General features: G+C 44.0%; 1 long non-coding RNA gene and 1 pseudogene across 5 annotated transcripts in view; one reads left to right on the top strand and one right to left on the bottom strand.

Moving 5' to 3' along the window:
• Window positions 1-408: 408 nt before the first annotated feature.
• The window catches only part of LOC137230095 (uncharacterized), a 28,986-nt gene continuing 16,734 nt past the window's right edge, over window positions 409-12,660 (bottom strand). Inside the window, exons 2-6 of one of the 5 annotated variants that reach the window (XR_010946000.1) lie at window positions 8,782-8,887; window positions 3,836-5,549; window positions 3,629-3,745; window positions 1,487-1,929; window positions 409-1,383 (exon numbers count right to left, since the gene is read on the bottom strand). This is a non-coding gene — a long non-coding RNA (uncharacterized lncRNA). Of the gene's footprint in view, window positions 1,384-1,486; window positions 1,930-3,628; window positions 3,746-3,835; window positions 5,550-8,652; window positions 9,277-12,660 lie in introns of those variants that run through there. The other 4 variants (XR_010946001.1, XR_010945999.1, XR_010945998.1 and 1 more) reach the window with 4 other exon arrangements.
• On the top strand, window positions 3,185-3,796 carry LOC137230094 (protein BEX1-like; annotated as a pseudogene).

Genomic DNA, 12,660 nt, shown 5'->3' with positions numbered 1-12,660 from the left:
AGGCTCCGGACGCGCAGGCTCAGTGGCCATGGCTCATGGACCCAGACGCTCCGCGGCATGTGGGATCTTCCCGGACCGGGGCACGAACCTGTGTCCCCTGCATCGGCAGGCGGACTCTCAACCACTGCGCCACCAGGGAAGCCCCCTGTCTTGATTTTTAAATTTGATATATGGCACTGATCTTGACTTTTAAAAATAGTTCACAAAAATATTATTTATCCCACTTCCTGAGATGTTTGGTGCCCCCTTCAATTGTGTGAATCTCCCTAGTTGTGTCCCTCGAGTGGCAACATGGTCCATCGCTCATTCACACAATGACCTACGAAGTCAGGAAGGTCAAGGGAAAAGTGTGCACTACATCGGAATAAAGCAAAGCAAGAGATTTTTAAAAAATATTTATTTATTCATTTAGGCTGCGCCGGGTCTCTGTTGCGGCATGTGGACTTCTTAATCGCGGCATGTGGACTTCTTAGTTGCCACATGCACGCGGGATCTAGTTCCCTGACCAGGGCTCGAATCTGGGCCCCCTGCATTGGGGGCGCAGAGTCTTACCCACTGGACCACCAGGGAAGTCCCAAAGCAAGAGATTTTAAAATCAAACCTTATCTCCCCTTACTTTTACCAGTCCCCACAATCTTGTAACCAGGGATAAGTTATTGCCACTTCTGCCCACACCTCCGAGGGTCCCTCTTCCTACCTGGGCATCCCCTCTACCAGGTAGACCTCTGGCCCTTTCTCGGGACAATTCAGCTCCCACCAGGTTCAACTCCTCTGTCAGGTATAACACGGACAGGAATGAAACACAAGAGAAGGTCCTGCGTTGCGGCGCCAGAAGGCCAAATGGGACTGTAGTCAGTGAAATTCCCATCTCCCAGTCAGACCGGTCACCGGCTTGGAAGGGAGGAGGTCTCAGGATTCCGAGCAATGGCAGCTCCCAGGAGGTACCCTCCTAGGACTGCAGAACCTGATGTCAGCCTCTAGACAGGGCAGGCCCAGAAAGCCCCTTCCTAGCCCCAGTCTCAGCACCTGGACAGCTTGGGCCTCCATCTGCCTCAGGACATCACAGAGCTGCCCCAGTGGAGTGAGGGTACCCATTCTCCATGGTCACGTGTTTGCCAGGCGCACCACCTGGCCAATGATATAGCCGAAGAGTGTCTGTTCAAGGGACTTGTGTCTGGAAATCCACGCGGAGTTCAAGAGAGTGAGAGTGGACCGTGCCAACAGCGCCAGCAACTACCAGATGTCCAGAGGACGGGAGTGTAGCAGGAACACTGGAGACAGGAGCAAAGGATGTCCACGCCAACACGTCATTCGACTAACCTTGACAAAGGCAAAATAAGTGAAATCGTACAAAGTATGTTCTCTGACCATCGTGGAATCAAACTGAAAATCAAGAAGAGAATGATCATAGGAAAATCTCCAATCACTCGGTAAAAAAACACCACGCTCCTAGAAAATAGAAATCAATGAATCGTCAAATACATACCCAATGTATTTATTTTAGGTGTCTTTCTCCAGCACTGGGCTGTTGCTCTGTGGAGCGGAAAAGGCTTCAACCTGGGGTCCTCATTACCCAATAAGTCGCTTCAGCACTCAGGGGATAGGGAACGGAGAGCAGACGGTAGGTACGTGAGGGCTACGTGCCCTGCGGAAAATGCACTGGTAACAAACTCGGGTGGAAAGAAACAGGAATCACAGACCAGGGAGGAGGCGAGAATCCTCAGTGTCGTGTTAGAAGTTTATGGCGAAATGAGGATGGAGAAAAAGACCTCATGGAAATATTGCTCGTAGTTTTCCTTCTAAGTACACTCTGTAGGACTCTTATTACCTGGAGCTGGAGACAGGATAGTAACATCTGTCCAGGCAGAAATGCATCATTCTAGCTGTACTTCTAACACATGTCTTAGACTAAAGCAAATATTGCGTCTCCTGGAAGTAAACACTCGAGTTAAAACACTTCTCACAAAATACATGAACAGAATGGAAAATAATCTGAAAAAAAAATATGTATATATAACTGAATCACTTTGCTGTACACCTGAAACTAACACAATATTGTAAATCAACTATATTTCAGTTAAAAAAAAAAAACAGGATGGCAACTGCCTGGGGATGGCAGTAAAGATAAACGTGTTTCGTCAGTTTCTGACTAAAAGGGTTCAGTGAGGGCTAAGATAGATGAGTGAAAAAGACTGATGTCTGGATAAAGCCTAGTTTCCGTGAAGTTTCAGAAAATCAAAGTTGAAAAGAAAAATCTAAACTTTTCCCACAAAATAACTAGAATTCACAACAGACTTTTCATCAGCAACATTAAAAGAGAATGGAGACAGAAAGTAGATTACTTATTGCCTGAGACTGGGGGAGTTATTGGGAATGGGGCATGTCTGCTGTCTGGGGGGTTCTTCTGGGGGTGATGAAAAATGTTCCACAGTGGATTGTGGGGATGACTGCACAACCCTGAATATACTGAAAGCCACTGAAGTGTACCCTTTAAATGCATGCATTCTATGATATGTGAGTTATATCTCAATAAAGCTGTTGAAAAAATGTGTTTTGTTTATAGATCTTGCTGAGGGTGACAGGATTAGAAACGAAATATTGGGACCTCCCTGGCGGCCCAGTGGTTAAGACTTCACACTTCCAATGCAGGGGGCACAGGTTCCATCCCTGGTTGGGGAACTAAGATCCCACATGCTGTGCAACAGGGCCAAAAAATAAAATACATAAAAATAAATTTTAAAAAATTATTTTAAAAAAAAAGAATTTAAGGAAAAGAAATGAAATATAGGTTTGCCTACCAAGATCAACAATTTACAAAATAGTTTATGCTCTAGACAGTAAGGATATTAAAAACAGATATCAGCCCGGCTGTCGTTCGCTCACTTCTCGCTCCCTGCTCCTGGTGGCCCTGAGGGAGTGCGGGCCGGGTCGGCCCCCAAGAGTAGGAGGTGCAGGGAGAACAGGTAAGGGACCCGGAGGGGGCGGTCCCCAGAGATGGCGTGGGCGAGCGGACACGGCCTGTGGACCCCTCCCCAGGGGTCCCGGGGCAGAGACGGCAGCCCCCATGCCCCCACCCCCGGCGGCATGGCGTTTGGCCACAGAAAACGGCCTGCGAGTCGAAGTGTGGCGGCGGCGCATGTGCAGCAAGAATCGGGAGAAGCAGGAGGCAGCGAGGACAGGCCCAGGAGCAATGGCGTCCAAAGAGGAACAGGCAGTAACACCCTCAACATGGAACATGCCAACCAGGAGAATGAAAACAAGGATGAAAAGGGGCGAGACGCTGATAAAGGAGAGCCCGTGGCCCTTTGGAGGCTGGTGGATATTGTGTTCCTAGAGGAAATCGTAGGCGGTTCTGCATTAGGCAGCCCACCCTGCAGTGTAGACGGGACATGACTCAGAGTCTTAGAGAGCCACAGCTAAGGATGAGAGAAGAGAATATGGAAAGGACTGGGGAGGAGGGGAGGCAGCTGAGGGAAAAGCAGTGAGTCATAGTCTGCGGGCAGTTAGCCCTGACTCCCCTCACCAGGACCATCAGGATGAGTTTTGCCTTATGCCTTGAATCCTGATGTCTTCCCTGAAGTTAGTAGGGAGACACATCGTTTCCTAAACTTACATGTTTGTGACGTACCTTTGTCGTAAACCTTTTGGTGTTACTTGTTTCTTGTGGGTCTCCTATTACCAGCTTCTAATTGAATGTTGTGTTTCTGACCCAATCTGTAAGTTTCTATCAGCAGGAGAGTTTTACCTGTTGCATGGAGAGATGTTCATTATATATTGTGAAGTCAATAAAGCAGTTTAAAAAAGCAAAACAAACAGATACTAGAGAGCTATTTACCAAGCCATTTTCCTCTGCTGCCAGGACACACAGCTGGCTTTGTTTCCCTGGGGTGTGGCCACGTCCCTGAGTTCAGGTCAATGGAATGGGGGAGTCATGAGAAACATCACCTCCAGACCTGTCTCGGAAAGCCCCTTCCCTATTCCCTTATCTGCCACCTAACGCCAAGATCCAGTAGAGTCCTGAGGCCCTAAGAGATGCTTGAGGCCTTCATCAGGACAGCCTGGGTGCCTGAGTGACCGCATGGAGTCGGGGGAGTATCGAGGACAGGGCTCTGGGAGTGGTCTGTTCCAGGGCAATGGAAGGTAGAACGAGTATTAAAACTTATACTGATACCTCTTCAGGGAGGTGAACTTTATCGCTGACGTTATTTAGAAAAGTAGGTTCCGGGGAAGCTTCACTTTCACTCATCACTTTCAAATGCTCCACAGGCACTGCATCTCTACGCCCACACCCAGTGCAAATACTCCCACCGCCCACTCTCAGCATCCACTGGGTTCTGAGGAGCACCCCCAGCTCCAGTCCCCCAACTTGGACTCATATGTAACAGTAATAACCATTTTTAGAGAAACCACTGAGATAATATAAAAATAAGTAGAAGGGGGCTTCCCTGGTGGTGCAGTGGTTGGGAGTCCGCCTGCCGATGCAGGGGACACGGGTTCGTGACCCGGTCCGGGAAGACCCCACATGCCGCGGAGCAGCTGGGCCCGTGAGCCATGGCCGCTGGGCCTGCGCGTCCAGAGCCTGTGCTCCGCAACGGGAGAGGCCACAACAGTGAGAGGCCCGCGTACCGCAAAAAAAAATAAATAAATAAGTAGAAGGATGAAGATATATATGTGTTTTGGAGGTAAAAAAAGAATATCAGAGACTGAAAGAATTATTGGATTCAGATCTATTGGGACTTCCCTGGTGGTCCAGTGGTTTAGACATCACCTTCCAATGCGGGGGGTATGGGTTCCATCCTGGTCAGGGAGCTAAGATCCCACGTGCCTCGCAGCAAGAAAAACAAAACAAAACATAAAACAGAAGCAATATTGTAACAAATTCAACAAAGACTTTAAAAACTGGTCCACATCCAAAAAAAAAATCTTAAAAAATATCTATTAATTGCCCACTTAGTCCTGTCTCTGAGCAGTGTATTTGCCAACTATACACAATCTAACAACTGAACACTATTTTAAAATTTATTATTATTTGCCTTTGAACACATATAGGAATATGCAGTGCACACCAATCCTGTTTGAATCTCATTTCAATTTCTCTTGTTTCCTTGGTCTCTACTCAAATGTCTCCTTCTCAGTGAGATCTTCCTTGATCATCCTTTTGTCAACTTCCACTTCTTCTCAACCGTCCTTGTTGTTTTTTTTTTAATTATTATTATTGTTTTATTTATTTATTTTTTTGGCTGCGTCAGGTCTTAGTTGCGGCACACGGGATCTTCACTGAGGCATGAAGCCTCTTCATTGTGGCGCGCAGGCTTCTCTCTAGTTGCAGAGTGCAGGTTTTCTCTTCTCTAGTTGTGGCGCATGAGTTCCAGAGCGCTTGGGCTCAGTAGTTTGCGGCACGCAGGCTCTCCAGTTGAGGCGTGAGCTCCGTAGTTGTGGTGCAGGGGCTTAGTTGCCCTGAGGCATGTGGGATCTTGAAAGGTAGATTCTTTACCATTGGACCACTAGGGAGGTCCCTCAACCTTCCTTGTTTTTATGAGTATTGATAGCTAGGAGTGAAAATAATAAGTAGGGTACTTAGTATTATTCAAATGATACATATATAAAATGTACTTACATGTCTGTGGTTATATTATGTCAATGGTTCTCAGAAAAGGGAATCCATTATAACCGTAAAAACGATTAAGGACCACAAAAAAGAGCTTCTGTTTAAGTGGCTTATAAATTATCTACATTTACACAGTTTAAAATGGAGACATTTATAAAACATTTATTTTTTATTTAATCATAAGAATAATAAATTCATATATTTTAATATATAGCATATCTTTATTAAAAAGTTTATATTTTCCAAAAGGACAAAAAAAATTGCACTGCATTGGGATTACCAATGTTTAGAATTTTGCAAGTCTCTTTAACATATGACTGATAGAAAACTGCTGAAATATATTTTCTTCTGCATTAATTCTGTCGCTGTGTCACATATCACATAGCCTCTGGAAAACTCCAAAGAACAATTGTAAGAGAATGAGAGTGACCTGAAAAATATTAGTATCATTATTAAAAGAGTTTGATCTCCCAGGACCCCTTGTAAGAATCTCAGAGTTCCACAGTGGCCCATGGACCAGGCTTTGAGAACCACAGTATCATGTCAATGTGTGTGTGTGTGTGTGTGTGTGTTTGTGTGTGTATAAAAGTTCTCCTCTGGGCTTCCTGGTGGCGCAGTGGTTGAGAGTCCGTCTGCCGATGCAGGGGACGCAGGTTCGTGACCGGTCCGGGGAGGTCCCACATGCCGCGGAGCGGCTGGGCCCGTGAGCCATGGCCGCTGAGCCTGCGCGTCCGGAGCCTGTGCTCCGCAACGGGAGAGGCCACAACAGTGAGAGGCCCGCGTACCGCAAAAAAAAAAAAAGGTCTCCTCTGAAATCATTAAATACAGGCCAGAGGTGGCTTTGGATTAACATGTGAAACATACACAGGGGATTCCAAAACCAAGGGTGCAGTTCAATATCATACACGTTACCAATATCATCATCTCAACAACTGAAAAAGAGAAATCTCCCTATTATATGACTAGATGAAGGTTATTTAATGAAACTCAATGACCATTCTTAATAAAAATTTAAAGTAAAATAAGTATAGAAGAAACTATTTAGGTACAAAAAAATAATTTACAATGCCAAGAGCAAGTGCAGTTCTAAAATAACGGATGCAGGAATTCCCTGGCGGTCCAGTCGTTAGGACTTGCTGATGTCACTGCCGAGAGCCTGGGTTCCATCCCTGTTTGGGGAACTAAGATCCCACAAGCCGCGTGGCACGGCCAAAACAAAGAAAATCATTTAAAAAATTAAAATAAAATAAAATAATGGATGCTAATGACATTTCCATTAAAATCCAGGATAAACAAAAATATGCCTGTGACATGCAGTCAGTCAACCTTGCTTTGTGTCAACCCCCCTAAGTAGCGACAAAAATAATAAAATGGACCAATCCTAAATATTTCCAAAGAAGACAGAAAACACATTCATTTGCAGAGAGCATGATTGTTTTGCCAGGAAACATGAGACAGGCTCTTGAAATACAACAAGCAGTATTAAGATAGTAAGATGAGATACTTTGTAAGGCTAGATGTATCAACAATGTGTAAAAAATACAGCAGCTTTTATATGCTCTCCGTCGTAGCTACTGGAAATTAGAGAGGAACTAGGATATCCCCAGAGTGAAATCAGCAAGGTGGCGGAAGTCCCAGCCTTTATTCCCCCGCAGAAAGACTGATTTAACAATGATACATGGGGCTTCCCTGGTGGCACAGTGGTTAAGAATCCGCCTTCCAATGCAGGGGATACGGGTTCGATCCCTGGTCCGGGAAGACTCCCACATGCCGTGGAGCAACTAAGCCCGTGCGCCACAACTACTGAGTCTGCGCTCTAGAGCCGCGAGAGCCACAATTACTGAGCCCACGTGCCATAACTACTGAAGCCCGCACGCCTAGAGCCCGTGCTCCACAACAAGAGAAGCCACTGCAACAAAGAGTAGCCCCCGCTCGCTGCAAATAGAGAAAGCCTGTGCACAGCAATGAAGACCCAATGCAGCCAAAGATAAATAAATAAATATTTTAAAAAAACAAAAAAACCAATGATACATGGACCAAAACACCTTTATGAGAGGTCCAGGTTCCCGTTAAAAAGTTTCAATACACCAGATGAGCACAATACGGACTCTCAGGTAAAGAAGAAAGTGTATCTCCATTTACTGGGACTTAAGATGAATTGGTTCTCTCAAGCTGACATAGTCCATATAGCCCAGGGCTGGCAAGTCAGGGCCACACCTCAAATTCTTTATTTTATTGACTGGTTTCTCTGCCTCTCTCTCTATTGATCGTGGGAAGGCAACAGGTCCCCAATTAGTGGCCTGCCACAGCTAGACAAATTCTAAACTGGATTCTAGAAAGCTTTTCTCCCTTAAACAATACCGCAGCACATGAATTCTGCCCTCTTCCCACTTTCCTATCTTCATCAGTGCCTTCCGTTAGAGAAGCTAATGAGAAGGCAGCTGGCAAGAGAGTCTGAGGTTGGGACTTCCCTCTGGCGAAGTGGTTAAGAATCCGCCTGCCAATGCAGGCGGCACGGGTTCTTTCTCTGGTCCGGGAAGACCCCATATGCCGTGGAGCAACTAAGCCCGTGCTCCACAACTACTGAGCCTGAGCTCTAGAGCCCACGAACCACAACTACTGAGCCCGTATGCTCTAGGGCCTGCGTACTGCAACTGCTGAGCCAACTGCTTCTCCTGCAATGAGGAGCCCACGTACCGAAGAGTAGCCCCTGCTCACCACAACTAGAGAAAGCCCGCACACAGCAACGAAGACCCAACACAGCCAAAACAAACAAATAAATAAGTAAAATTTTTTTAAAACCTTCATTTTCATTCAACCTGTCATGGACACCATAGAGTTACTCCTTTCTTCTCAAGGGGAAAGATGGCAAAAATCTGCTATTTCCATTTTCATAAGTGGCACTTGTGTTTGCAGAGGACTCAAACTCCCCTATTCAGGAAGGGACCAGTGAAGGGGTTGTGACTTGCTGTCCTCAGGGGTCTCCTGCACCTGTGGGGCTGCCCTACAATGAGAACGTGTATCTCAACGACACGCCAGCTTACCTTACTGTGGGAGGGGCAGGAAGAGTTGTTAACATCTGGCTTCACTGCTACAAGGCAGCTCTCCCTTGGAATTGCCTTCGGTAACATCCGTTCCCTAGGTAGAACAGACGTATTGGAACAGTGCCTCACCTTGGTCTGGCAGTCTTGACTCCTGCAGAAAAGGACTTCAGATGGAGGGAGAGTCCTTGACATTCAGGTGTCTTCTGCATGGTAAGGGAAACCTCTGGAACACTGCCTGGAACTCAGGAGCCCATGACAGTTTCATTAATGCAGTGCTCCTCCAATCTTTCAAATGCAGCCTACATGTTCTTCTTGACATGGGAGGGTTGGCAACCACAAAAGATCTGCTTATTGTAGTTTCTTTAGTCCCTACATCGTCCCTGACTTTATGTATGTATGGCCTTGCCACAGCTTTGGGGCCAGTGGAATATATGGGTATAATTTCATGCCAAAGGCTATGCGTGTCTGTTGGAATTTTTCTTCCATGTATTGAAATGTCTGGCCTCCGTCTTTGTGAGAAGAAGTCTCCAAAAGAATGTATATAAAGTAAATCAAGTGATACATCAACAATAAGTGCATCTGCTGTGTATCTATATAATGGAACACCACTCAGCCATAGAAAAGAATGAAATCTTGCCATTTGCAACCCCATGTATGGACTTGGAGGGTATTATGCTCAGTGAAATAAGTCAGACAGAGAAAGACAGATGTTGTATGGTATCACTTATATGTGGAATCTTAAAAATACGACAAATTAGTGAATGTAACAAAAAACAGACAGACCCACAGGTACAGAGAACAAACTAGCGGTTACCAGTGGGGAGAGGGAGGGTGGGAGGGGAAATATAGGGGTAGGGAATTAAAACTATTATGTATAAGCTACAAGGGATATATTGTACAACACAGGGAATATATCCAATATTTTATAATAACTGTAAATGGAATAAAACCTTTAAACATCGTGAATCTATTGTACACTTGCAACTTATAAAATATTGTACACCAACTATACTTCAATTTTAAAAAAGAGTGCATCTGGGTAATGGCATGATGGTGTTCTACTATACATATCATTACAATGTTTCTGCGTGTTTGAAGTTAATTCCAAATACAAAGTTAAAAATTGTATTATTGAGGCAAAATGTATTGTGATGAACACAGCTCTGCCTTCTCAGGAGAGGAGGCCTTGGGCCATCCAAATAGTGTACCTGATAGCACTGGCTCACGGGAGTACCCCACTGATGCCACATGGTGGATGAAGTCAATTTACAAGTGGATGATGGTCCCCAAACTCTAGGTTGTGTCTCAGCTGGTACCTGGGCTGGATCCCCAGCACTATGAACAGCACAGGTAGCCCAGTGCACACACTGAGTAACTGTTATGGAGAATTCCGGAGCAAACCAAGCATTTCTGATATTTTCTTACCTCCTTCTGCCTAAGGTATGACACAGAAAAGAGATTTAAACATCACAAGGCCATCACTTCATGGCAAGAGTTGGTGAACAAGGTGAAGGAAACAACCTCTGATGCCCAGTGGATTTTTCCATGTTATATGCCTCCCTCTGCAGCTCACATCCTTGGCCCAAAGTCTGAGCTGCATTAGGGGTAGGAGGGGGGCTGGCAGGTGGTCTGTGGGAGTAGTAAGGCGTGGCTACATCACTCACACGTTTCCCTGAGGAACCTCAGGGCATAAATCTCATAGGTTCCACAATGCAGAAAGGCATGGGAAGAAGGGATAAAATGGCTTCAAGGAGTTTGTAAGATAAGGTGTATTGGTGATTTGGGCGACAGCAGAGATGCTTGCAACTTTGCATGAAGACCAGACATTTATTTCAATTGTTGATTCTTTTTAAACACGTGATGTAAAATGTTATTGATAAATGTATCTCTTCATGAACTGAATGAGGACTCTTGATTTTACATATACATGGATACTGTGAATTATTGTTAAAATGAGGTACTTTTATTCATGTTTTTCACCTTCATGGATGTAAACTCTGAAAACACTTGTCACATGAATTTGCAGTTGCAGAATGAGTTTTGTGATAGCGATGCCATTCAATTTTTTCAATCATTCTGAACTACAGGCTAAAAAAGGCATCGTAATTTATCACTGAAAATGATTTTTAATAATTTATCAGTCAGTTAACTTAGGTCCTCTTTTGATTTTATTAGAGGAAAGAAGTAGAAATCACTTGATATAGAAAATTTTTTCTGTATCACCAAATAAGACTTTAAACTGTTTCTTTGAGGTCCAGGGATTTCTAAACGCAGAGTCAAGGCTCTGTGTTAAGATTCTGGTGGATGATGCAGAAACCTACTGTCTTTGGTAAATTGGAACAAGAGGGATTATGAAAGGGGAGGTGGGACATATGTTCATCAGTTGCAAGACCTAAAGAATCTCTGGGATTTCCAACCTCAGCCAAAAGGACACGAGTGACCAGAGCATCCCGCTGAAGACATGAGTCCCCAGAGTCCCTGTGTGTCTTGGGATAAATAATATCTATCTCCACCCACCACCTTCCTATACCCTTGTTCCTATAGTCAGTACTAAGAATATTAAAACCACAATAAGAGTCACTTAGAACTCGCCATAAAACAATAAAGTGATTGAAAAAGGAATGGTCTCTTCTTAACTGAGAGAAATCCCAATGGAACCAGAGTCAAATTCTGAAGCACAATTTGTTAGCATTTAGGATAAATAAACATTCCTCATAGGCAAAGTCAGGTAGACTCAGTTTGTTATTTGACTTTGGGAGAGAGGTGATTTACTTTGTTTGACTTAGTACTTATATTCTTTTCCTTTTTGTTACTTAAGTGTCATAGCTACTTTTACTGCCAGATACTGTGCTGGACATTTTTTTCCTGTATTATTTATCCTAAGACAAATCCCATGAAGTAGGCAGGATTATGTCACCTTATTTTACAGAGGGGGAAACTGAGGCTGGGAGGGTGAGCACCTTGCTGGTGTCCCCACAGGTAGAAAGTGCCAGAGCTGGGCTTGAACCTGGGACCAAAGTCGGGCTCCTCCCCTCAACCCAATAAGTGAGTACGTGCTAATTTTGAGACATTCAAACAGCACTTTAGAATTTAAAATAAGCCCACAGCTGCCATATTAGGATTCTAATGGGGGCTGCACTGAATTTGTAGAGTAGTGTGAGAGCAGTTGACATCATTAAATGCTTTCATGTTTCCTTGAAAGTAAGGTGGGTGCGTCCATTTACTTAGACCCCTTTCCTGGCTACAACTAGAAACAAAATTATGAAGTGAGAAAGCTCACCAGTGAAGGCAACATACAATAAAGGTAGGAAACCATCCACACACAAGGCTAGTAGGGAGGTTACAAGACAGAAGTAGTAAAATCATCTGTGTCCGCAATAAGCCCGTTAAGGGATACGCAAAACAATTAGATGTAAAATATGACGTCAAAAGCAGTAATTGTAATGGGAGGAGAGTACAGATGCAGGGTTTTTAAAATCCATTTGAAATTAGGAGATCAGCAACTTAAAACAATCATATATATATTATATGTGTGTGTGTGTGTGTAGAGTGCTATACAAAAACCTCATGGTAGACCCCCTTTTTTATCCAGGAGTAAAGTTTCATGATGTTATCCTTAAAGGTTTGTATATTTCTAACTAAATATATTTCAATATTTTTTTTGTTGCTATCGTTACCTTCGTCCATTTATCATTATTTCCATTAGGTTATGTACTGGTAACAGCTGGTTTATCGATTGTGCTTGATGTTTATATGCTGATCTTGTATTCAGCTAACTTGATGAATTCTAATGAGCTCTAATAGTGTTTTCAATAGATTGCCTTTAATTCCCCGATAGTTGATCAGCTGTCTATAAGTGATGACTGATTCCTTGATTTTTCTTTCTCCATGGAATTTTTCCCCTTGTTTGAGGAGGATATTTTAACAACATATGTCCCTCCTTTTTTGAAAGTAGACTTTTATTTTTTACAGCAGTTTTAGATCCGCAGCAAAATTGAGCAGAAAGTT

Source organism: Pseudorca crassidens, chromosome 9 (genome assembly GCF_039906515.1).
Source record: "Pseudorca crassidens isolate mPseCra1 chromosome 9, mPseCra1.hap1, whole genome shotgun sequence".
In the NCBI taxonomy this organism is placed as follows: Eukaryota; Metazoa; Chordata; class Mammalia; order Artiodactyla; family Delphinidae; genus Pseudorca; species Pseudorca crassidens.
Note: the sequence above shows the minus strand (reverse complement) of the source record. Positions and strands in the feature narration are given on the sequence as shown.